The sequence below is a fragment of the Corvus hawaiiensis genome, chromosome 2 (genome assembly GCF_020740725.1).
Source record: "Corvus hawaiiensis isolate bCorHaw1 chromosome 2, bCorHaw1.pri.cur, whole genome shotgun sequence".
NCBI lineage: Eukaryota > Metazoa > Chordata > Aves > Passeriformes > Corvidae > Corvus > Corvus hawaiiensis.
Genome location: NC_063214.1, coordinates 43204363 through 43231105, shown reverse-complemented (window position 1 = coordinate 43231105; position 26743 = coordinate 43204363). Strand labels below are relative to the sequence as shown.

The 26743-nt window shown below is 36.3% G+C and overlaps 1 protein-coding gene across 5 annotated transcripts in view; it reads right to left on the bottom strand.

Moving 5' to 3' along the window:
- Positions 1-26743, bottom strand: part of CNTN5 (contactin 5) — a 618861-nt gene that overhangs the window by 541908 nt on the left and 50210 nt on the right. For 3 of the 5 annotated variants that reach the window (XM_048294601.1, XM_048294603.1, XM_048294606.1), the window contains one exon: positions 18167-18235. The exons of the other annotated variants lie outside the window; for them this stretch is intronic. The gene's annotated coding sequence lies outside the window, so the exon portion shown is untranslated. The remainder of the gene's footprint in view (positions 1-18166; positions 18236-26743) is intronic. 5 annotated transcript variants of the gene reach the window in all.

The window sequence follows — 26743 nt, the reverse complement described above, 5'->3', positions numbered from 1 at the left end:
CACAATTGTTAAGTCACACATTTAATTCTAAATCACTATTACTGTGCCCTATGTTGTATGTTTAGCAAAACCTCAATAATCAATAAGAACCAGCAAACACTGTAAGAAAATCAGAGTTGTCTCACAGGTCATAGACAAGATTCAAGTACAATTACACACTTCCATATTGTTGTAACTCTTTGATTAAAAATAAAATTTAAAAAAATTTCTCAAACTTAAAAATATTGAATAATTTAGAATTATTGAATAACATACTATAAGTGTCAAGATGTAGAATCTTTGCTTATTGTATTTCAGCTGTATCTTCTGCCTTGGTTCCCTAACTCCCTAACCTGCTGAGATAGGTTTGTTTTATTTGTCCAGCTTTCTCCCAAACCAGGCTAGTGTGTTTTTAGGGTTTAAATTCACGGGATGATTTACTGGCCAGCTTCAGCTGACCACCAACTCATTCACTTTTGCTTAGAACTTTTCTTTCTGCACTTAAAATCATGATTCAAAACAACTGAACGAGCTGCCTGTACTTCCCGAGGTCGTGAGTTCCCCCCTGCCTCTACAGCTTTGCTAATCCAGTCTGGAATATCCTGAAGTACACTTCTCTCTTCGATCTGCTTGACAGGTGCCTGTTTACATCCTTCTCCAAACTGAGGTCTCTTTCTCTATCTGGAGGGAAAAGCTAAGATATTTTTTCTTCTTGCATGTTACCTAAAGTTCCTGGTTTTTCACAGATCTTACAATTTCTTCTTACTGCTCTTTAAGAAAGAAATTGCAATACTCTGAGAGTAATACTGACAAAATTTTCCTGCCCAAATGTACAAAAAAAGGCCCTTCTCTTCTAACGCTCTTCCCATGACCATCCTGCTTCCTTTTCCATATCAGAATCAATGTTCCCTTCTTGGTTAATTGGACACGTTTTTTTTTTTTTTTTTTGCTGACCCTTTCCAAAATTTCCTCATTCCTCTAAAACAAGAAGCTTGACCAAACAACATATTTGCTTTCCAGTGCCTGCTATTTGATGGCTTATCTTTTTGGTTTTCTCATGGCTCCAACTCAGATAGCTTTAGTCTCCCTTTTTAGAGTTACCGAATTACGCTAAGCAACAACCCAAATCAGTGTGAAGCTGGTAGGAGTTATGGATCATTGGCAACTTAGGGCATCAAAGAGAAATCAGTCAAAAAATAATGGTTTTGGCAGCAATAAACTGTGCTCTGTACTGTAATAATCCTTTTTGCATATGCAAAACTATAGTTGCTGTATATATTGTATATGTATATGTATTACTGGGCACGTACTGTCTGTTGGGCAGATGTCCACTGCTGGTCAGTGAGGACACTCCTACAAGTGCTGTCCTGAGAATACCCTGAGATAATGGGAGTGACTTCAGCACTCGTAACCAAAAGGGACATAAAGAGTTCTTATCCTAAAATAATGGTCAAAGAACAGGAGTCCCTCTCTCTCCCACAACCAGATGACTGCTGTACATTTGGTGCGTACATTTTAGATGAGCAATATTTTTAATGAAGTGCATTTGCAATGATAAATATATATGGAAGCAATCTGATACTTCCATCTAGTGTTTTCATCATGTTTTTTAGTATTAACATGATGTTTTATATTTCCAACTTGGTCATTCCACAAGGAAAACAGTGGTTCTTGTTAGCTGGAAGGAAATTAGCATAAGCAAAAACCTTTATTTATTAGAATTTATATTATTTAAATTAATTTGTGGCTTCTTATTCTTCATTGCATGATTAAAAATATCTGCATAAAAGATTATTTTTTTTTTTCCTACAAAGACACATCTCTTTGCTCTTCAATGGAGTCCCAGCTTCATAAGCTTAATTGAAGACAGTGTAAGGATTCCTCATAAAAAAAAGAGAATTTCAGAAAAATTCTGAAGCCAAACCATTGAAGACCTATTTAGTTCTATTATAAATACTTTTAAAAACCCAAATCTGACGTTGAATTAAATCCATAGTTTTTCCTTCTTGCTTATTTGGAACAAGTAAGTTTTCCTGGAATTGAATGCAGCAACAGTATGTATTTATTTATTTATACTTTAAGTAACTATGTAAAAAAATTAAGTGTTATTAATTGCATTTTTTCATTAATACTGTGTATTCCAACAAAATGGACATCAAAGATAAAGAGAAGTTCAAGGAAATGAAATACTTATTTCCCTTTTTACATTTAAATGAAATACAGACTACTGAGATAGAAATGAAAGTAGGGCTTTTTGGTTGATGCTTTCACTCGTATCACATTTTTAGGGAACATATACCCAAGATAATTATTTCTCATACTCTGAATTTTGTTATTCTTATTTCCAAAAAATCCTCCAGGCTTAAATTTTAGTCAAAACCCTGGAGGGTTCAATTCTTTCAATGCAGATACATCTTGGAAAACTCAAATTACTGCAATTTTAGTTCTGAGTATTTTATGTCTACCACTGTCATCTAGACAGTAAGGAACAAAACCTTAAAAATAAGATCTACTGAATTTAATGTTGATCCCAAATCATAGCCAACCAAGAAACACAAGTATATGCTAAACTGTTGTCATGTGAACAATTGCCCTCAAGTCAGTGAGACATACATGCTACAATTTAGATATTTACTAAAATACCTTGTTAAATGAAAGCTTATACATATGTAGGGGGGTTTTAACGTAATAAAAATGTTAATACTTCACCAACTATACTAATTTACACCCATCCTGATGCAATTAACAGAGAAAAAATCTGCCATCCTAAGTTTTGAAATATTCTGTGATAGACTTGCAAGTATTGAAGTGAATTATGTATAGTTTGTCTTTGGAAAGTGCTAGAGCTGACCAAGGGCAATTTAATTTGAGCATACATTAATATACTCTAAATTATCCTTGAACTCTAACTGCAACACTTTTAAGAATGCTTTTAGAATTTCATTATCAGTAAACAGGCAGGCACAGTAGCAAGAGAGAAAACCTGACTAATTCTAGGGAATATGTGAGGAGCTAGCTTCCATTTGCAACTGACTGTGGTAAAGAAAATGGCCTCTCAAAATCCTGCTTTCTCCTTTCAGTTTCACACACAGCCCCAAGGAATATTCAGCCAATCCAAATATATAAACTAGTTAAATGCTGCTGGCTTAAAACATGATAACGGTTTGGGCATTAAAGCCCAAACTGGGCACAATGATGTCAAAGCCAGCCATGTAATTATGTTTGCACAATACATTACACTTCCTATAAACATCCAAAGTACTTGAAATTAGCTTGTGTTGTTAAAACATATCTGGTATATAAGGAATGTATACTGAAATAAATAATTGTACATATTTTCCCATTTACTTAAATAGTTAATATAAATATCACCACCTACTGGCAGAAAAAAAATATGTAGCAGTGTTCACAAGCTTGTAGGATCAATAAAGGTAAATACACAAATTGATTCCAGTTTACACAGCTCTTAAAAATCTGCAGAAATACTGTTAACTTCGTGGTGCCTGGCAATGGCCACATTACTTTCCCGGGTTGTTGCGTGGAGTTAGAGGTGGCTTCCTGAGCAACTTCATACACTTCTCTAAAATTACCCCATGTGATAAAGATGTTCATCTTCAATTAAGAATAATCTTAATTTGAATTTGAATTAAACTGCATACTCACTCTTCTCTCTGATCCATATGAAAATAACTGCATTTTATAGTTGTAGTTTATAGCGACAGTGTTTGCAGAGAGTTCCTCATATCAGTGTAAATTTTATTTTCTGGTTTGGGTTTTATTTTTCAATTGGTAAGGATATCTCTAATTTTCATTTTGAAATATTACTGAGAAAGGATTTCTCTTATTTTCTCAAAAGTGAGGCTAGTTTGCTTGTTAATGGAAATAGCAGAAAAGTGTTAAAAGAGGGATAGCCTGGGTTTTTATTTGCCTTTTTGTATGAGTCCTTAACATGCTCTTTTGTGTGTTCAGAGTTTTTGAGTAATCCTAAAAGCTAAGGTTTTAGTAATTTTGATAAAAGCTTAGAGTTTTTTGTTCTCAGTTGCCTTTAGGAACTAAAGCTTTAAGTAAAACATTAAATAATACAAGACATGTCATCAAATTATGAGAGTTCACAAGACTCAGATTGCAGAAATCAAATCTTGACCTGATTTGAGCTGAGACAAGTAAAATAGTTCTTCATAGAAAGATATTGAGAGGAAAAAAATAGCAGAATATTACCACATTTTTGATAGCAGGAGGTGAGAAAGAAACAAATGAAAAAAGTAAAATTGAGAACCTAGCAACAAGGGAATGGAAATACTGTATGTGGAAAATAGAGAAAACGGAGCAGGTTTTAGAGGAAAGATCAATAACCTAGGAGATACAAAAATGTCTTCTCCGGAAGAAAAAAAGGAGAACTAGGGAGGGCAATGTCATGAAAGTCAGGGAAGAGGAGAGCATTGAGGTAAAAGTACTTGTGGGCCCAGAAAGACTGGGAAGTAAAAATAAGACAGAAGATTAGAAATTTGGCCAGAATTTACTGGTCTTTGAAGATTTGAGCAAGATTCTTCTAAAGAGAAGAAACAGTTGAGAAGGTATATTTGAAATAATGTAGGAGAAAGACAATACTTCAGTTTGTTCAGGCATTATTATAGACTGGGGTCTTCTAACTCTTTTAATATCATAAACTAATTGCTGCATCCTAGAAGACATCCTAGCAAAGAGTAGGAAATGGTGTTGCAGACTATACCACTTGACACCACACTGCTGATCAGGCAGATCTGCTGGAAGATAGGTGGCCCATTGACACCTGTGTTTTATACAGACCTAATTATGAAGGAAGTCTGAGATGGTTTCTTCAAGAACAGTAACACAAGTGGCAGTTGTTTGCACTGTGGGTGCAAGAAATGGCATGGCCTGTAGGTAAGGAGTGAGCTGAAAGCAAAAGCCTTTGGAAAGATATATAAAAACATTTCAAGAGTTCAGAAAGGCTGAGAGACTGAAAAATAAAAGGGTTTTTTTTCTATATGCCATTAATCAATCTTAAATTGCAAGGCCACTTTTCCACAAAGCCTTGCCTTTGATGCTTTCAAACACAAAGCACACAGCCTGTGTTCAGGGAAGATAATAAGCAGAGTGAAATGCCTATGGCTTGGAATTTGCCTTAAGGTGATGTCTTAAGGCCTTAGTACAGAGTAGATTTTTGCAGCTCTAAGACCTCCCCTATTTTTCTATGCTGTTGGATATACACTGCCCTCATCTACTCCCTCAGCCCCCAGCCCCCACGTCATTCTTTTGGTAACCTCTCTATTTTTTCTTCTTTAGCCAGAGAAGCACTTTGGAACAGCATCAGAGTTTGCAACAGATTCTTCCTGACAACTGCATTAGTACTAAATGGCCCAAGATCAGGCTGTCTCATGGGACTGACCAACTCACCACTAGTCTTTTTGGCAAGGATTTCAGCAAATGGTTTCACAACACTCAATAAAAATATACAAAAATAACTACCCTATCTAAAACCAAAACAAAACAAAAACTCACCCACATTTTATTTTTTCAAACAAATAACTGTTCTGTATTGCACAAAACTTTGAAAATTGTCATCTTTCTATCAATTAGCTACTGATGCCAGCTTGGTTTTTTTTTCACAAAACTCTCGTTGAGAAAATAAGAATGTGAAAAGACTCATCACAATCCCAGCTTGATGCCTTAGGTAATTAACAAATAAAATATCATTCCTTACGAAGTGAGGTGAGGCAAAAGTATTCAATATCTCATGCATTAGCCACGATTTCACTACATCAGAGAAGGGCTATTGTATCCAGAAGTCAGAAAAAGAAGGACAATTAGATATATGCACTCTTACTTTTTTAATCTATATAGTGAAAAAAAAAATTAAAAGCACTGCCATGTTCAGGGCTCAATTCAGCATAATGCCAGCAGACACCTAGGGCCTTCCTCTGACTCCTTAAGGGGTAGAGCTTCCTGCAGCACATGAATCACAATCCCTAGCGCATTTCCATGCTACCCCTGACAACAGGCAATAAGTTGTAATATCTAGGTCACCAATTAGAATGGAAGCACAGAGGTGGCTCACATTACTTTGAATTCACATTTTAACCCATGATCCTGTATGTGTCTGTACCCTACGTCCTGCCCCACGCTCTCACTGAGTTCTGGAATTAATCTACTCATTTTCCAGAGACAGAAAACCAGGCACAGAGGGAAGATATTCACCCCTGATTTTTGCCTTAACAGTAGGTTTGGACGCAGCTTGCTTAAGCTATTTGGTTCTTAGAAATTGATCCAAAACAAGGTAGTTAAGACATTTAGCTGTCTGACTTTATAGGTTAGTAATATAGCCAACGATGGCACAGACTGTCACCCTAGAATTCTGCTACAGACAGTGGAGATAAATAGGCATTTTTAGAGTTCAATTCATCTGAACTGGTTTAGATTTCTAAGTCATGATTAGATGAATCGTGTCCCACAAGTGACTGTTTCTCTTCCCTGACTATAAAAAGTCACCATGCTGTCTAGCTCAGACAAATTCATCCATATTAACGAAGGATGTTTCAAGTTAGGTGAAATTAATCTCACACATGGAGGTTAAATATTAGCTTTTAAAGGATAAAAGTGGTTTACAATGTAGTCAGGGATCATAGTATGATTTTCCAATGTATTTAGATGCCTTGGCACTTTTAAAAACGTCCCTAATTGTCTATCTGCATTCTTTGCTACTTAAACATTTCTACCAAGTTTCCCCATAGAAATTTTCCATGCAAATATTCTCACAGAATGGTCAGATGAAGCTCCTTATCCTCAAAACCCAAGTAAAGAAAAACTAATCCTACCACACACACAAAGTCAGTGTAAGAGTCTGAAGAGCTGGGCTTTCATTCCTAGCCATATCACAAGACACTCAGCATCTGTTAGGATCAAATGATTGTCCAAAAATCTAAAAACTGTGGATTTCTTTCTGATTACAATCCTCTCTAAAACAAACTGAGAAATGTGCTCCCTGAGAAATTTCCTGGTTTTGTGCCCACAATTTCCCAATCCTAAAACTAAGCATAACACTCCTCCAAAATCTGTGAGAAGTGGGACAAAGGCAATATTCTGTATTTCATATAACATACTTGCATTTTCTGATATAGCACAGAAATGCAAATAAAAAAAAAGCTCGTCTGTTTTAGTAGAAAAATAAATACTTTGTCTATTCCAAACAATATGTTTCAGATGATAAAAAAATTGCCTTGCAAGCCCATATCAATACTTGTTTGAAAACAGCATATGCATGCTATATAATCAGCCCCAAATATTTTTGATAGCAATTACAATATCTTGGGGGGGGGCGGTGTTGCTTGTTTGTTTATTTGTTTTGTTTTTAAAGACTGAAATCTCTGATAGTCTTACCAGGAAAATATCCATCACCACTAATTCTCCAGTATGACTGAAAGATACCTCTTTTCCTTAGCACATCTGGCAAACAGGTGAATAGATGAGTCAAGTGGCTACCCTGCAACTTCTCCTGATGCTGGGTTCTCTGGAAGCTCCTAAGATGCTGTAGACTTTGAGACTCCTTTACCAATATTAATTGACCAGCATGATGATTGGAAGACACAGTAAAGGGCTACTCTAGATGTCTCTATTGATTCTAATACACAGCCATCATCATTTCTCATGACACAATGCCATTTTAAAAATGTTTTGTACTACATAAAGTTTAAAATAAAATTGTAAATGTGACATTGCTCTGCTCATTCTCCTAGCTGCACTCATAGTAAATTTATCATACCGTGTGTAATGGGAAATATTAGTAATACCCAAAAATTGACTGATTGACATTACTGTCAGCTGTGTGTCATCAATACTCTTATTAATGCTTTGAGAGGTTGGTTGAATGGCCATTAGTGGCCTTCAAAGATGCAGATTATAAAAAAATGTCTGCTTGTATGCTGTTTCTTCAACAGCAAACCTGTATTTATGCAGCTGAAAGACTGTAATTTATCTGCAAGGGACAGTAACAGTTATCAAATGTAACACACACCACTGGTAGACTGGGGGCTTTGACATGACATTTTCTGTGTTTTTAATGGGAATGACATCTATAAAACTTGTAATAGGGTACTTAGACCCTATAAATTCTTAAGATAAGACTTTCAACATTTGACACCATTTTCTAGAAGAGCTTGGCTATTTCTGACAGATTCGCACAACACTTATGGATGTGCAGGTTATGATTTGCACAATATTAAAAAGCTCCTCTGTTATAAAAAGAATAAAGGGTTTGATGATTAATTACCACTAGTCACCTGCTGTATTACTATCTGGATGAGAACATTAACATGACAATAATTTCTGCAGTCTTCTGAATAAAATAACCATAAAATGCATGAAATCGGACAAGCACAGAGTGAATCAGCAGTGGGAATCTATGTGTATTGGCTCTGTGAAGCATATGATTGAAGGATGATCTACACAGAGACACCAACTCAGTAGAGCATGAAAGATGGAACAATGAAGAAGCCAAATGTGCACAGAGCTAAGAATGACTAAGGAGTTAAAACCTGCAGAGACAGAAAGCCAAATTGCACCATTTTCATAAAGGTGTAACCACCTGTCAATCGAATTTTGTCTGCTGAGACTGCTTCAAAGACTCTAAAAAACCAATAAAATAAAAATGGTCAAAATGAGCTAATGTGTTAATTAGTGTGGGAATCAAGGCTAAGGCTACAGTAATTGCAGAGAAAGCAGAGAAGCAAACTTTGTAGTTACAAGAATTCTGTGCAATCTTTGTCTTTTGTTCCAAGTTGCCTAATAACTGAATACTGAAAACTGCCCCTTAGGCTACAGAAATGGGTTCTCTTGGCTGATACATTTCTTTCCAGTTGAGTTGCAAACTATTTAAAATTTGCCCTTTCTTCTGCACTGCTGCATTTTCAGCCATATTTTGCACATGGGACAAAAGTAGCAAATAATCACATCCACTCTGTTGAAAAGCAAGTTCATATTATGACCAAAGTCCAGTGCAGTGACTGCCACCTAGTTAATAGACATTCTGAATTCTACTTTCACCTTTTGTATAGAGGGCACTTACAGTATTGTTAAAAATAGTTTTTAAAAAAGAAATTTTTGGATTTGGTGTGCAGGATATAAGAAAAAAATCTCACTGAACAGAGGTCTAAATAGCAAGAGTTTAATTCAGTTTTGACAGCAAATCTGTGCTGAATACTCTCTGAGGAGAACAAATTGGGTAGGTCTTGTTCAACTTCTGATGTCCAGATCCCCAGATGCTTACACAGGTTTAAGTTTTCAGCAAAGTTTAATTGACATTTAATTGAATTCTTGAGAGGTTTGCATCTCCTAAGATTACAGAATTCATTCATGAAGTACTAAGACACATACTTAATTCTTAAACCTAGCCATCCTCAGCAGAACAGTCCACTGATAACTGGATTTGAGCTCACACATAAAATTAAGCAAATGCTGAAATGACCCATATAAGAATTATACTACAAAGTACTGACTGAAAACATGAAAACTAATTATAAATTTGTAGATAATTCCTGTACAACTATTTTCTTGATTTCTGACACATTTAGGGCACGACCTCTTTAAATCGGTATGGTATCATCAAAGAAAGTATTTAGTTAAAATTATTCATTCATCATGGTACTCTAAGATATTTTTGCAATTTAGACATTTGTCTGCAAACAGACGTATATTGAACAGTTTGTATATTGATCCTAAATTCAATTCCTTTTTAGCAGAAATCACCAAGTCTGTCAATCCTTAATACACACACATACCTATATACATAAAATTATATATTTGTATAAAATCCTGTTTTATCAAATTAACACGATATAATATAAACATCATCCAAGCACCCATCCATATGGGCCATCCCACCATTCCTCTGTCTTCGTAACAAAATGTTAGTACCAGGAACCAAAGTATGTCTAAGCCATTGAAAGATGAGAGCTAAATCCTTTAGCAGAGGTGGAGGGCGGTCATTCCCACTCTCAGTGGAGACACCAGAGCAGAAACCAGTATTTTAGCCCTACAGAAATTAATCAAGCTATATATGAATAGAAGAATCTAGGACAGTTTCCTAGATACAAGGTTTAAAACAGACCAAGACCCAGATTTGCATGGTCTTTAGCCACTTTTTTACAGAATTTAAAAAAAAAAATAGGTTTGAGGGGCTGAAGATGGAGACAGAAGTAGAAGGAATATGCAGAGCACATGCTCTCACCACTTTTATCCATGATCTCTTTCAAGGAACAAAGCATTTGTTTTCAGAAAAGAGTGACGTTTGGTTTTCTTTTATCCCTCCCCCAATATTTACAATTTTTTGTCTCAGATGCAAGCGGGATGAGCAGAAAGTTTGGGGATTATCTGAATAAATTTGTCTTCTCAAGAGAAAAATAATTCTCCTGGCCAAAGTAGGACATTCAAACCATTCTCTCAGCCGCTCTGCTGAAAGAGCCTCTATCTCTGAAGTTCTGTCTGTTAATCTCCCATCATTTTGTTCTCATTCTTTTGGGGTTATTCTCTGTTATAGGCCAATAACTGTGCAACTTGATGGGTGATCTGTTGGCTTTGAGTTCCAGTACAACCTTAAAAGCAGTGCTAGATGAACTGTTAGACCAATTGTATGATCAGTGTTTGAAAGAAGACATTGTGACATTAGCGTAAGGCATGAAATTAAAGTGATTGCCAATTACGAAGTAAATAAAGTTAAGAAGGAGAAACAATGGATTAAAAATAATTCATCAAGAAAGAGTTTACAAACTTGAAAGACTTGCTGTCTCAAAAGTTATCCTCCAAAAAGTACCAAATAATATTGAGGCAAACACTGGCATACCAGATTAGAAAAATGATAGTATTAGAATAAATGTCCATTTATCTGTCCCAGAATTCCCATTCTGCATAGAAATAAGCCTAAATACTGACTTACAGACATAGTTATGTTTCTGGTCTATGTCAGTCACTTGAACCCAGTGAGTGGTATATTATATAGCAACACCAAACTCAGTGATAATTAGAACTGAGAGTCTATATGGAAAATCATAAAAGTATATTTTTAAATGTAGTTTGATTTTACAGGGTTTGTACATTTAGAATTTGTGCTCTACTGCTATTCAGGTGTTTACATTTTTTATGGACAGACATTAACAGAAAGACACTGCTCATGTCCAAATTTCAAGTTCTGGATGTGAAAAATTTCAGCTTGCACAGTCAGTCATCTGGTTGAAAGCTGATACTTTGTTACCTTCCACATGCTATTGATTTTGCTCTCTTATGGACTGTCTTCTAACTAATTAATATATTTATCTAACTGATTTGCAAGCACTTATTTCACTGCTTAGATAGCAGCAGATAAATAGTTCTGTCACAATAAATTTGACTTAACATAAACCTAGAATTAAACATGAAGTGTTCACAGAATCAAAATAGAATAATTTTCCTTTGACACTAATTCATGAGAAAACAGAACTCAGGATATCTAAACTAAGATTATTATCATTAAAAATACTTGACCCAAAAGAATGTTCTTTCTTTTTTTTTGATGTTTGTGATCTACAAACATCTCAATAGAGAACTCAAACTGTAATTTTGAATTACTTTAAAGACTTACTAATCTGTTTGCAAATAGCATGGTACTAATAAAAATTCTAGTTAAAATGATAAATTATTGTACAGAACTTATTTTTCAGTCTTGTAAGAATATATCATAGAAGCTTACATGCACAAACATTTAGAAGGAAATGCATTTAGTGCCTTGGGAAGTAATTACAAATACATATTTTCTTATATGATCTTTTAATTAAAACACCTTAATTTTTTTATAAATCTTTGGGGGAAAAACCCAATAAAAATGGTGGTAAACATTTTTTTTTAATAGGATAAATCTATCAGAGCAAGTAGAAAACTCAAAGCTGAATTCTTCTCAACATGGAAAACTGTCATGGAAGGAAAATTCTAAAAATGGTATGAATTTCCAGAGCTGCTAAATTATGTGGGCCGATATGAACTGCAGCTTTTTTTTGTTTCCCAAAATCAAATCATGGAGGTAGATTATTGATTCATTTGTTTTACCATGAGCAATGCTTCTTGGATATTTCTATTACAGGAAAAGTATGAAGTTATTTAATTTCTATCAAAAAAGCTAGAGCTGTGAGTGACTATACATTTTTCTAGCAATTTGGACTGTCGGCTTTAGCAAAGCAAAGAGAGGAAGCAGCAAGCTCATGTTCTGCCAAATGCACAACTGTAGCAAAGAAAAGGACATGTACAAATATATATGCATATTTTTGGGTGGGTGCATCTTCAGAGCTTTAGCTTTTACATTTCCAGCCTGAAGCACTTCAGTGGAACATAACTTTCACTTCCTAAAGTCCAAGAGGCTTTAAAGGTTTCCTAAATTAGGTATCCAAAGTCATTAATCTCCTTAGAAAAATTTGGCAAACCACTGAATTCAAATTGACACAAGAAGTAGGAGGTAGCAGACTCAATTAACAAAACCATTTCTCTCCTATGACGGCTTTGCTCTTTCTCTCTGAAATCACCAGGGTAACACCAACTTAATCGCGACCACAGAGAAAGAGCTAATGTTTTAGGATGGGAACAACGAGGTATTGATAAAATAAGTACTGAGTCAAGCCTGAAACCAAACATGAAGTCATCCTGCTTTCCAGGTTCAGGTGAGCTGCAGTCCTGCTCCTGATCCTGACACTGACTTAGTCCAAAGCTAGCCCAGGCCAGCCCGGGTTGCAGCACTCAGTGCACTCAGACCCAGCAGTGAGAGAAGAGGTTAATGTCCTCATTTGCCCCTAGCCATCCTGTTGCTGGCATAGGAGGGTTCACTACAAGAAGCAAGGTCTTACAAGGGAGTGTGATACCAATTAACTGCTATGAGACCATTGGTCTCACCTTTGACTTTCTGTACCTTTAAGGTACAGCAGACAGCTTGGTTATTAATGGTTTTGTTAATTACCTTATGGAGAAGGAATCAGTGATTATGATGTACCTGCTGTTCATCAGATATTACAAAGTCTTGCATCAAGATGCCCCCAGATAAAATAAGAGGTTCTGACTTTGTAGATTATAGGGAATGATTGGACAAGAAAAGTACAATTTGGTTTCCATAGACACATTCAGGACATTTTTTCACTCACAATACAGCCAATTCTCACACCTATTTACTGACAAACTGTGCTCTGCAAATAATCCCAGCAGGACAAGTAAGCTCCTATTTACTCAGCAAAAGCAAGGATGGCTGTATTTGACCATTTTCATTCCTTCACATCACCAGTTTTATGGTCTATCACCTTCACAGCATTTTGCTTTCACACTATACCTCACTATGTCAAACAAAACTTGAAAAAATACTTAAACCCTGGGACTCAATAGGGTTTCTATCCTATTTGACACATCATTAAATCAGGTAGACTGTCCTCTAATGGGTGTTTTCTCAAGACATATTTTCTTCACAAGTTCCTTGTCTTCAGCTCTTGAGCCGTCCTACTGATTGAAGCATTTTTAGTCATATTTTGTCATATTTTCTAAGTCAAATAATTGGATGAGAGAATAATTAAATTTAATGGAAGAAAAAAAATGCTGAAAAGAAGAAAATTATTGAAAAATATTGAAACGTTAATTGAAACCACTTTTTTTGCTAGAAAGAAGTCTTATATGCGTGCTTCTCCTAACTCACTCACTTTTCCCTGGATATTCTTCATTTGTCTGCTACTTTAGTTTACCAAAGCATCCCTGCAAATACTGGGGGATTAAATGCTGATTAAAATGTAGAGCCAATGAAGATAGGGTTAAGTAAGATTCACTGCCTTTCTCCTGGCTGTATCTGTATAAACCAGAAGAGTAGCACTCTGTGTGAGACAACTCTGCCACACTTAGCTTGTCTAAGAGTGATTATGTTTTTCAAACACAAGGGCTTTACAAAGCTTTAGCAAACTGAAAGAGGACTGTACATTATGATTAAGGTAGATATGGATTTTCTGGGTTGGTACATGGTTTTTCTCCCTCTCCCTAGCAGGATCTGGAGAACACAGAGTGCTGCTAGTGGGAAACACACTATGACCTCCACCTCTTCTCTGCTTTATACTGGTAAAGTAAAACATCACTTTGTCCCTGTAAAAATTAACAAATGTTAAATTAGCTACCAGAGAGTTTTCTTTAATGAAATAAAGTATGTCATATTTTAATGAACAAAAATTAATAAAAATCAAGATAAAGGTTCCAGAATTCAAAAATAGTCAGTTTTTTGGACTCTGATTGCAATCTATGTATAATCAAAGTCACTTGACCTACATCTCTAACATATATTCAAATGAAGAAGTCTAAAATTTGATTCAGAGTTCTGTTGAACTTTGTTGTGGGTTTCCTTATACCTCTTCCCATGCTTTCAAAAGTAAAGCTGAATTTCTGAAGCTGCTCAGATGTAGCTTGCTCCTGATTTGTGTTTAAACTTCATCTCCATATTCATTGGACTTTGAGATAATGTTCCGGTTTGGCCAAATTTAGGAATATATCCTCTGAGAGAAGGCACAACCACCCCTCCCCCCACCAGGTTCGGGAAAAAATAAATTTTCCTCGAAGGAAAGTGAAGAAGATAAAACTATTTATTTAACAAACACACGGGAAAGGAAAATAATGTTAAATGGTAAAATCTTTCACTGTAGAGGAAAAACCTGGGAAAGTGTTCGAGTCCTCCCTTTGGTCTCCTCGGAGCTGGGGCTTGGCCCAGGGCTAGGCCCTCTGTGCCCGGTGGAAAGTCCTCCCGATGTGCTCTGATGTTACAGCAATCAGGCAGTCCAGTAGAAAAGGGAGAAAATCCGAAATTCCAGAGAAGGAAAAGTTCAACTCTCAGCCTCTCTCCAGAGAACAAGAAACTGGAAAAACTGGCCAAAAGCTGACTGGAAAAAGCCGCAAGCCGGGTGCTTCCTCGCTCCCCTGCCCCAGCTGGGAAAAAAAAACCTGCTATCTTTATGTGACCTTGAACAAGCTGTAAACTGCTTTGCGAAAGTTTTGCTCAGTTTTTTTTTTTCTTCCCCCTCTCAGGCTCAGTTTAGAGGCATAAAAAGGCCAATAATTAATTTCTGGGCATAGGCAGCGATATGGGATACACATCATAAGGTCACCCCAAGACAGATAAAAAATTTCAGCATCTCAAAAATTAAACAATACATTTCAGCATGGATATAACACAAAATATTAGATAATCAATTAGGAAAATGTATCCTTATCTCTTTTTGTATAATGATGTCTGTATGTCATGGGTGTAAGGTATTTGTGAGTATCTGTATGTAATCAGCTTTTCCACCTGCAAAGTGGGGATAATTATTCTTTCTTTGCAAGTATCATGAGGTTTAGCTTAATAATTTCTAGCAACTGGTGTGAGATGCTCTTAATGAATTACTACATATTGTAAGTGGTAAGGTTAATTATCCCACTATGACAGAAATCAATCACCATTAAATCCTTTCTATCTGGATAATGAGGCAATCTTAAATTTTTTTGATTTGACTAAACTAGTCACATTGCTACCATATGTTGGAAATCCATGAGACTACAATATAGCTCACAGAATGTCCCTGTGCAGACTCCAGAGGACTGAAAAGGACTATAAAACAAAATATGCCAAGTTTTAATCTTTTTTTCTTATGCTTCCATTTAAATCAATAATATTACTCCAGAAGATGATTTATTGTCCTAACTACGATATAGAATAAACCCATGGCTCTCCTCATGAACTGCTGTGATGTTGAGTAATTAATGAAGTGCCATCTTGAAATACCAAAAAAAGGTGATTGTATTACCCCAAACTTTATACTTGATTACAAAAGTATTTTTTCCATTGGAATGATTAAGATTCAGAATTTGTCAGTTTTGGGTTTGAGTCCATTATTCATCACATTTGTCCCTGATTTTTAAGTAAGGAAGGATATTTAAGTTGATATGTGAGGAAGACTAGCAAACCAAAACTGGTTTGTGAGGCCAAAAACCTATATACCTGAATGCTTACATCTCTCCTCCACAGCTAATATACAGGCAGTTGTCTTTTATTCAAAATTGAATATACTTATTCTACCACTCTCTGTTAATGACATGAAACATGCAACAGTATTGAGTGGTGTTCATGGACAGCTGGATAAGCAAGCCTCTTCCAAAAGTGGAACATACACTTTCATAACATGGGAAGTTCAAGCTTTCACATCATTAGTGGAGTTTTAGACCATATGCTGCTGAGCTCAAAGGTAGCCAGGCTGAGATTTCTGTGTCAAACTCATTATCTCTCAAAACAGATGTAGTCTCATGCTTTCTGAAAACAGGAGATGAAAGTCTCAGCTTTCAGTCAAAGTGTGGTTTGTTCATAATTAGGACCTATAACATGCAGAACATTATCTTTTTTAAAAAAAATAAACTTTTTTCCTATTGTATCAAGCATCCTTCAAGTTTTTCTCTCATTCTTGACGTTTTATTATCAGCAGATACATGTGTACAGCAGTTTTAATAGGAAGGAGAAACATCACTGGAGAGTGGTTACTTTTATCTGATTTGCCATTATGTAGTGTTTGAATTTCTCCCTGCATGCTCTCAGCATAAAATAGTTAGTTACAAACTCATGAAAAATTTAGGTGTCCACTGTTAATTGAAAGTTTTTATAGGGAAATACAACGACCTGAGAAATGGAGAAGGATTCCTCACTTCCAAAACCAGGCATTTCTTCCTCCCCAAATTTCCTGTTGCTTTCTACTCTAAAGCTTGCTTTTCTTGTTTATTGCCTCTGATCCTCCCTACCTTTCTTTGTATTTGTTTTCTGTCTTGCTTTATTAATTGTACTATATTAACTTCACAGCTAAGGTCAGTTCCATGTCAATAGGCCAGGGATAAACCTAACTCTGCAAACAGCATTCCCCATAGGAACCATAAGCAGTTTTCAAGGCTGTGATGTTTGCGTACAGAACTGAACAGCCAAATATTTCTTCCTGATAAACTCACCAGTTTTCTCTTTTCTTAATATAGTTGTCCTAATTCAAACTGCCATTCTTAACAGTGTAAGTCATCATTAATCACAGAAATAGGAATTTCCTCATACTATGAGTAAGTGGGCAAGCATAATCTTCTCAGGATTTTGTCAGATAATTTTACTGTTTTGATAACCCTGAAACTTTATAGAGCACTTTAAACTGTATTAAAAAATGATTTAACGAGACATAAACTTCTAACTATCTGAGCCATCAAATAAAACAAGTCTTAGGAGCCTAAGTAGTTCAGTACTATAAGAGCTGAATGATATATAACTAACTTCATATTCTGTGCCACATCACTCCTTCATGGTAAGCCGGGGACAAAGAATTGAATTTGACCTTCACAGACCCAGTCAAGGACCTGATGCCACTTGCTGGACATCTTCTAAACAAACATTTCTTTAATCCAGTCCAGATCATGTCCAGCATTTGCCAAGATCCTCAAGTTCATGCATAAGTAAATTCTGTGCTAAACATGTATGGGCCAACTCCTTATGCTTAGCAGAGTCTGTGTAATTCAGTGTCACAAGAGATTGTAAAATGTGTTGGCTTTTTTGTTCCTTAGAGGAATGTCTGTGAATAATTTAATTTGTGAATATAAATGGAGTTGAGTTTGTAAAGGCTATGTTTAACCAAGGTTGGATAATCTCCTCAAGCTTTTACTGTAATCAGTAGAAGGAGAAGCTCCTCTGAAGGATGTCAAAATAGGCACTTTTCTCTGTGCTAACCCCAGAAGGTGCCAGGGAAGGTTAGGTTTGCAAGGACAGAGTAAATCTCATGAACAATTGAGAATAACTCTATGGTGAACCCTAAAATGCCAAGACAGCGTTCTTCTCCTTGTCCATTATTTAACTAGTGCAGTAGCAGAATTCTGAAAAGAGATGGATGGATACAGCTGTAGCTATACTGCAAAACGAATTCATCTAAAGCCAAATCTCAGCTTGATATGAGGCCTTCCAGGATACAGGATGCCTTCACATTTTTATACAAGCTGTCTCTCTGGAAATTGGAGAATATTTTCTGCCTAAAAATTGTGTATATTATACACATACATACATACATACATATACCTATACATGTTACTTTTTCAGCAAGCTTTTTTGTTTTGCTTGGAAAATTCAACACCCAAAAAAGAAAAAAGAAATTACCATTTCACCATGTGCATTTCCCATCTCCTATGAATCCTAAGCAATCAGACCTCCTGACAGAAACTCATTCTGTAAAGTAAAAGAAACAAATTATTTTGTTTTGGTGCTTACTAGATAAAGAGTCCTTCACTGCAAATGCAATATGTTAGTGATATCAGGCTGTTAGTTTACTTCAGCTTACAACTGAAGTAGAAAAAGAGATCTTTTAGACAATTACCAGAAAAACTTACCAGAGAAGGACAGAGGCTGTGTATGAATTCAGTAAAGTAGAGAGATTGTCTGTGCAAAGAGGGACACATAATCTTCAGTGACTTTGGGAATCAGGACAGTCACTGTTAACAAGTGAGCTGGAGTCATAGACTGGTACTAGTGCAGTAACTGTGGCACTTGCTGTCTGCCTCCTGCCCAGAGGCTCCCCAGCACCCCAGCTCACACCACCCAACAGAAGAAACATGGAGAGCAGGACACTCTCAAGGCTGATGTCAGGAGCCACGGTCAAAGGTGCTCGTATGCATGGCTGGAAGTGCTCATCTGATTGTGAGAGCAGCTTCCTCAGTTCCTGGTTTGCACTCAGATTCCTTGGATGAAAAAGGATGACCTAAGCAGAGGTTGTCCTGGGTGCTAAGAGTCTGGAATTCTGCACAGTGGGTCACAAGAGCAAAGAATCAGGTGTGGCTTGTTGACTGAATCAGATAACGTAACAGTAAATCCTCCCTAGCAGTGAGAGGTCTGGCAACATATCTGGTGAAAGCTGTCCCTAAAACACTCCAGACCTAATAATTTAGATTCATATATAAAAGGGATCTCTGTTCATCACCTGATCCAACACTTCCACTCAGAGAAGCAGCAGCCGGAAACTCTGGTTTCTCAGTCTTACAAACTCTAGAGTGTCAAATATGCACCGTCTACAATTCGTTCCATAGACAGATTGACTCTAGAAGAGATCTTTATGTAACCCTTTTTTCAAGTCTCACTTCAGTCATCCATACTTTGTATAGAACTACCTCTGCTTCAAGAACTAGCTTTTCATTCAATCAATAAACCAAAGAACTCCCTTGTTTCTTAAACAGAAAATAAACTGAGAAATTCAAACTATAATAATTACAACCCTTCCACTACATAGATAAATATTTCAGAAGTTTTCTTTTACTTTTTAAAACTATTGTAGAAAACCCCACTATGTGACTAGTAAAAGAAAGGTAAAATTAAAAAGGTTTTACATAACATGCAGTGATCCTTAATTTATGGCTTGCAAAAGTAGTTATCCTAACTGTGCTTGGATGTAACAGACAGACTGATATATAGAATTTGGATAGTGAAGGGCAGTGAACAGGGTGGCCACTTTTTCAGCATACTTCATGTGGTTTACATAATTTACATCAGCTTTATAACCCCAATTTTATAACTTTAAAAGCTGATCTAATCAAGATAAAGTTAGTTTTCTCCAAAAATCCTAGCTTTCTAGGAAATTGTACAGTGAGTGTCTTTAAACATAGAACATTAGGGAGAAAGATTGTTCTCTGTTATCTGTCATAGTGTCTCTTAAAAGCTTTGATCTAAAAGACCTTTGCTTTTATGGTTAAGAAAAAAAATGAGTTTGCAATGAAATGGTACCATTTTATGATCTCTGACACATAAATGTCGTCTCGTAGAGGTTTTGTATAGAAAACAAAAATACTTTTAAATGCCATCTCTAACTGGCTTCTGAAAGAGCATATATTTTAGGTTTGAACAACAAAATTGTTTTTCCTCATGTAAACATTCATTTAGGTCCCACTCCCACACGGAACTGACTCCTCCAATAAAGAGTATGACTCACACCACTGCTGGTGAAGGATATTGACTTTTCTTTCCTGAACTAAACACCAGACAAGCATCAGAACTACCAAGTTATTAACTAAGATATATCACAAACTAGCATCCACAGACCTCAGAATAGCTTCAGTTCAATAGTTAGTGAGCTCTCCACATCCTTTCTGCGTGCAAGACTGTTACTCATCTAAAATCTGTATTTATCAGTTAAATGAAAATTAGACAAAATCAACAAAATCTCTTTTTTTCTTAAGTAACTTCCTGAAACTTTTCTCCTACTTTTCTTCTCTTTCATATTTTCTGAGGTAAGAGTCTTTGTAGTGTTAATACTTTTCCTCCCCTGAATCAGATATGTCCTTCCCTTTCCCCATACTATCCTTCTTACTGGCTTTTCAAGAAGATACCTAGTCTTTATCCTACCCCCAAAAGACCAGGATGCTGAGACACCTCTTCCTGTTCTCATAACATCTTGACTCATATCTTCTGATTTACTCTGCTATCACTCTGCCACAAATATTTGTATTAAAAGAAGCTGCATAAAAAGCAGCATGACCAGCAGCTCAAGGAAGGTGACTACCCTTGGAGTACTGCATCCTGCTCTGTGTTGTCCAATGAAAAAAGGACATGGACCTGCTGGAGGGAGTTCAAAAGAGGGTCACAAAAATGGCCAGAGGGCTGGTGCACCTCTTCTGTGAAGGCAGGCTGAGAGAGCTGGGGCTGCTCAGCCTGGAGACGAGAAGGTTCCAGAGAGACGTTATAGCACCTTCCAGTACCTAAAGGGAGCTACGGGAGAACTGGAGAAGGACTTTTGACAGGAGTATGTAGTGGTAGGACAAGGGGAATGGCTTCAAACTGAAAGATGGTAAGTTTAGATTAGATGTTAGGAACAAATTCCTTACTGTGACAGTAGTGAGGCAATGGCACAGGTTTCCCAGAGAAGCTGTAGCTGCCCCATCTCTGGAAGTGTTCAAGACCAGGTTGGATGACAAACCTGATCTAGTGGAAGGTGTCCCTGCCCATAGCAAGGGGTTTAGAACGAGATGATTTTTAAGGTCCCTTCCAACCCAAACCATTCTACGATACTATGATTTCTGTAATGATGTCACACATAATCAGGCATCTGTGCATATCAAAGGATTTTTTTGCTTGTAAGATACCAAAACTGGTAAATTAATGTTCAGTTGTAAGTGTTCAGGCAATGTTTCAGAGTAGGAAGATATGTAGTTATACACAGTCGCTTAACTGCATTTCCAGGAAACACATTCCTAGAATGGTGCATTTGCCCTGCAAACAAGTGAATTCATGCATGTGTCAGTGCTGCTTCTCTCATACATCTGTATTTATAGTGCTAAATGGGAAAAACATGTACAGTGATTTCCAGGCATGTGGAAACCCAGTCACAGGTGCTTTGAGGACTAAGAGTGCCACAGCTGTTGGTTTGTCAGGGGCAAGGTCTGTTAATGAAACTGAATTGGTTGCTTATGGCAAATAAGCCTTGCATGTGAATAAACTGACTGTGGTACAACAGTGGCTGAAAACCAACAATATGACAGAAAAAATATTCGATATAAAACACTGACCTGGGGGACTCAGATGCAGAGTTATGCCTAATTAACGTAAGTAGAGTCAAACACGCAATTCAAACAACAGCATCTGTTAGAAAACAAAGCAACTGGAAAAGCATTTAGTTTTACACTGAGTTTTAGGAATCATTCACTTCAGGCAGGTTAACTGTGTTTGTCACGTAACTCCCAGGCATTTTTCCATGCTTTGGTAATAGCAAGGCATCTATGGGGCACTTAAATACAGCATGCCTTGAAACAAAGGCATTTAAGTCCTTCCTGGAGAGCCAGCTGTGGTTATTCCTGTGTTTTTGTCACAGAAGCTGAGATCAGAATAGGAAAAATCAGATTTCCCCTGAATCCTGCTGCCTCTTTTCTTTTGCTAAAAGTTGTTTCATCTAAAACAGGAAAAGGACTACAGTATCACAGTACATCCAGCTGAGAGAATTATAAAGTTCAGCTCATGCTTTGAAAGTTCCACATTGGTGGTAGGAAATTCACTGTTCAGGTTTTCATTCTCCTTTCTTTTAAAGTATTTTTTTTTTCCTTTCTCACAGGTACATTGATGAAAACTCCTGCAAGTCAGACATCAGTCTCATGGCATGTGAGTAACTGACTCACTGAGGCACAGTGGAGTCTCCCCCTTGACTTCAGTGAGATCCCAAACAAGTAAGAAACTTCCTCTTTGTGGCAGCTTCCTCTTTTGAGGCATTGAAAAACAGCACAGAAGAGAGAGGGAAGAGGCAGGGAACATGTGATGCTTTCCATCTGCACTGTTCTCACTGCATTATTTATACTAATCTGAAAAATTTAAATAAGTAATATTCACCCCTTTTATTTCTCTGTGATTGATGCTCAAGAATGCTGCAGAAGCATATTTAATAACACTGAGTTATTAGATTTGCTTATACAAATCTGAATGATTGTAAGTACTCACATCCTAATTAACTCTTCATCCCTGCTTATGTAACTAGAAAGTACCAGAAGAGTACACTTGCTTTATTACAGGAAAACCCAATAAAAATATTGTGGAGTTCATACAGCAAATCATTTTTAGTCTAAATCATTAGTCTGCATAGAAGAACATCTTCAAACAGAACAAAACAGAAAAGCAAGGTAAGCTCAAGTAACCTTCCTAGGACACTAACATGTTATTTACATGTAAAACTATTTGTGTGATTTTGTAGCAATATTTTTTTTCGAAAGACATTAAAAGACTAGAAATTTTTCCTTCTTGTTTTTATTAATCAAGGTAATTTTTTTCTTTTCTCTCTGTTAGCCATGGAATTGGTCACAGATCTATTCAACATTATATGCAAAATAATATAAAAAAAGACACTCAAAAAGAAAATCTTAAAAGCAGAATTGTTTAGAGCTATCATGTACAAAACAAAGGAGAATGAGGGACTGACATTTATGAGTTTTTACTTTATGATAGGGTTTTGTTTGTTTGTTTTAAATGCAGTTTGAGGTTTTGGTCACGTTTCTTTAACCTCTTACAAAACTGCAAAGTCATTTTGATTGCTGAACATGATTCTTCTCATCTGGCATTATTAAAGCAGTGTTTCACACTGTATTTTTCTCAGCAGTCTTTTCTCTCCTAGTTTGAAAAGACATCTGGAGAGAAAGTTTGAATATTTTTGTATAACCCACTTTATAAATATCCTAAGTCTCAGCATCATAGGACCTGGAGGAAATCTAGACTCTAGTATGTCTTTTGCTTATCATTCCCTCTCTTGATTTAATGGACAAAAATGAATCATGTGTTCTTCAATACTGAATATGCAAAAACAACTCATTGAAACCTGACTAAAAACTCTGCCAAAAAGCTAAATTAACTGCTTCAGTATTGCAACAATATATCATCATAAATACATATACACCGGCCTTTTCAACTCTTATCTCTTAATAGCTATTTCTCTGAAGTTTAAAAACAGGGACTAAGGGCTTGAATCAAAGGCTTGTAATTTTCATTTGTTTCATAGTGTTTGGACTAAAGATCAGCTGTATTAAATGCCACGCCTACTGCACACACAAGACACAGCTGCCACATTGCACAGGGTCAAAGGTATAAGCAGCCGTAAGAGAAGTTTCTACATGTAAGAAACATGGAGTCTGTGGAATTTATGATTCAGTTAGTCTGCATTACTTAAATAATTAACTCAATTAACTGAAATATCACCAAATATCACAGTCTATCTGAAAGTATATATAGAGCTGGAGAAAATAGAAACCATGATCCTACACAGCAATTAAACCATGGTATGATTTCTTTCAGCTATAACATCTCTCCTCTGTGCTGGAAGATCTGGAGAATATTCGGGACAGGAGTTAGCTCTGTTGACTTTTCCTCAGAATAAAAAAATCACTTGTAAGAGAGCTACAAAATCCTTGTAAGTTCTCCCTTTAGCTATAAGTTATACATGATAAGAGATTTGCAGAGGGTGAAAGAAATTGGCTAAATCAGACCAATGTAGCAAGATTGTGAAACTCTGAGACTCCAGATCTTAAGGTTGGTTTTTATCCCAACTCTGTAAAATCTAAAATTTTAATGTTTTTTTTTTCCCTAAAGTTGTAATTCTGAATAAATTTGCTTCAAAAGACATCTCAATCAGATACTTGTAAGCATTTCATAGTTCTCTGAATCAAAATGAGTAAACTTTCCTGCTAAGTTTCATTTAGAATCAGGTTTAATATTAAGCTATATTTTGAGTATCACACTGCTAAGAGAAATATCTCTTCTGATGTTTCTGATATCCCTACTTTTCATCTTTACTAATACATACAGAGTTGTATTTCTCATGAAATGGTATTGAAGTTGTATTTCTGTCAACAGGAGCTCTACAGCATGCTCTTGAGAGATACAGAATTCCTGCTGGCCATATGGAATAAAAGAAAACACTGAAGAAAAATTTGAAAACACCCAAAAATGCAAGTGATTCACAGTTTTTATAAGGCAGAGTACTGATAAGAAAATTCAGTCTTAAAATTTTTGATGTTCTGAAATTAAATAATTTACACGAGTTAAAAATTAAATGTTCTTGGGCTTAACTGACCAGCATATGACATTTTGATTCTTCTCACACTTTCTTCCTCGTTAAAAATTTGAATTTGAAAAAACTGCAGGTTCCTTTTGTAAACAAACAAGGAAAAAGAAAAAAAAAATCCCAAACTGTTTATGATGTTCAATTCCTAGCTAGTTACCTTGGTAGCATTTTATTTTGTGTTAACTATCACAGGCTGGTAGAGGAGTGTATGTGGGGTATAACAATCTAGCTCTATTAATAAGCACATACATTTAAGTAGGAATGCCAAGGAGCAATCTTCATTTCTACAACAGGCTATTATATTATGGAAATGTGTTTTCTAGCTGTTGTGCCTGTCTAGACTGCTATCAGCAGCTTGTATTTGTTATGAAAGCCTGCAGCTGGTCCATGCAAAGTTTGCTGTTTTGCAGCCCATCTGCTCAGAAGAGATCTGTAACACTGCCCAATTTGGAGTAACACTCCCTTATCATTGTAGTTGCAGTTCCTAAATAGAAATCTGAAATAATGATGGTTGCTTTCTACTTTAGATCCCAGCACATTATCTCCTGTCTGGACAGAAGACTATCTGGCAGGTGAAACCAGAGACAACTGAGAATCAAGCAAAGCAGGCTGGGGAGTAGCATCCTTTCATTTCTGTGGCTTGCTTGATCCCTGTACCCTCACCAAAACTGTGATGATGAATGTTCTCAGGAGATGAGAATGTGGCAATGAAGATAAGTAAAGTGTGAACAAATGGATGTGTTAAACTCAGGAGACAAAAATAGAACTCTGTGCTTGGAACTACGCGCACTACATACAGCTAATGTGCTTCTTCCTGAGCAAGACCTGAACTTGATCTTAACTTTAGGCATAATTGCAGCAAGCAAGCTCAGCACACTTTATAGCAGTAGTCATTAGCTGTCTCATTAATAAAAGTTCAAGAAAACCCACATCTACACTGTCCTTATTTTTTACTGATAGTAGTAGAATTATTTTCCATTTTCCACCCACCATTTAATATTGTGAAGGGAAAAGTTGGACTGCAGCTCATTTTGATTAAGTCTTTTCTGATATAAAAATTCAGCCACTTTCTGAGTGACCCAAACAAGCAAACTGATTTGTATTCTTATAGATTTAGCTTGTTGTTTTGGGGTCTGAACTTACCCTTATTGGTATCAGCCACTACTGATTTAAAAATGAAGCATGAAAGATCATTGAATTTATATAACAGTTGTCAGTAATGAAAAAATTGTCCCTTTTTAGGTGCAGGTTCAGTAATGTGGCGCTGCATTATTCAAAGTCTGCATTATTCAAATAACCTGCTCTTATTCAAAGTCCTGCTAACCTGAGATAGTAAAGTGCTGATAGAGCCAACAGAAATGGCATTATTGATCAGGAAGAATGGTTAGTGTCCCTTAGCAGTGTATGAGAGCTCCTTGCACAGATCATTATTGGCTACTTTGTGTGCCACTGTGGCTTTTTCCTTGGTTTTCTCTCTTACATGCTTAGCTGTGATTTCTGGCACCTGCTTCTGACTTCCTGTTCCTGCTATAATTTGATTTCTGCTACAAACCTCTCTTGCTTCTGATCACATTTCTACACAGATTCTTAGTCTGAGAAAACTCGTAAACTTCTCTGTCTCATGATTGTGAATCCATGTCTCCACCTCTGCTTTTAGGCTTATAACCGTCAGGACCAGTCATACAGGCTTCTAGTATGATGAACCTGACCTGAACAGGCAATGGTGTACAATTTTAAATCAGGAGAAGAAATAAGATCAACAAAACAACAAAGCAAGATATTTCAATTCCAGAAATATACTATATACTAACAATTAAATTTTTTATGCTTATAAACTCAAAATTCCTGGAATTTTAAAATGGAAAAAAAACCCCTCATGAGATATTACTATGTTGTGGTTAATACACAACTTAAAGGTATCATTAGACGCTTTCTTAGATTAATCCAGTTTGCATGGAAAATATGTGTATTATTCTCTTAATGATTGTATTTCTAGAACAGATGGTCTGTCTATACAGCATAGAACTTGACCTGGGTAAATCCTGTTCTCACATATGGTGTTTCTAGGGCCTTGTTGATGTAACCATTGGGGTTTTTTGCATGTGTATGTTTTCAAAGTGTCTGAGAAACAGTGAAGGATGAATGGTGACCCACAA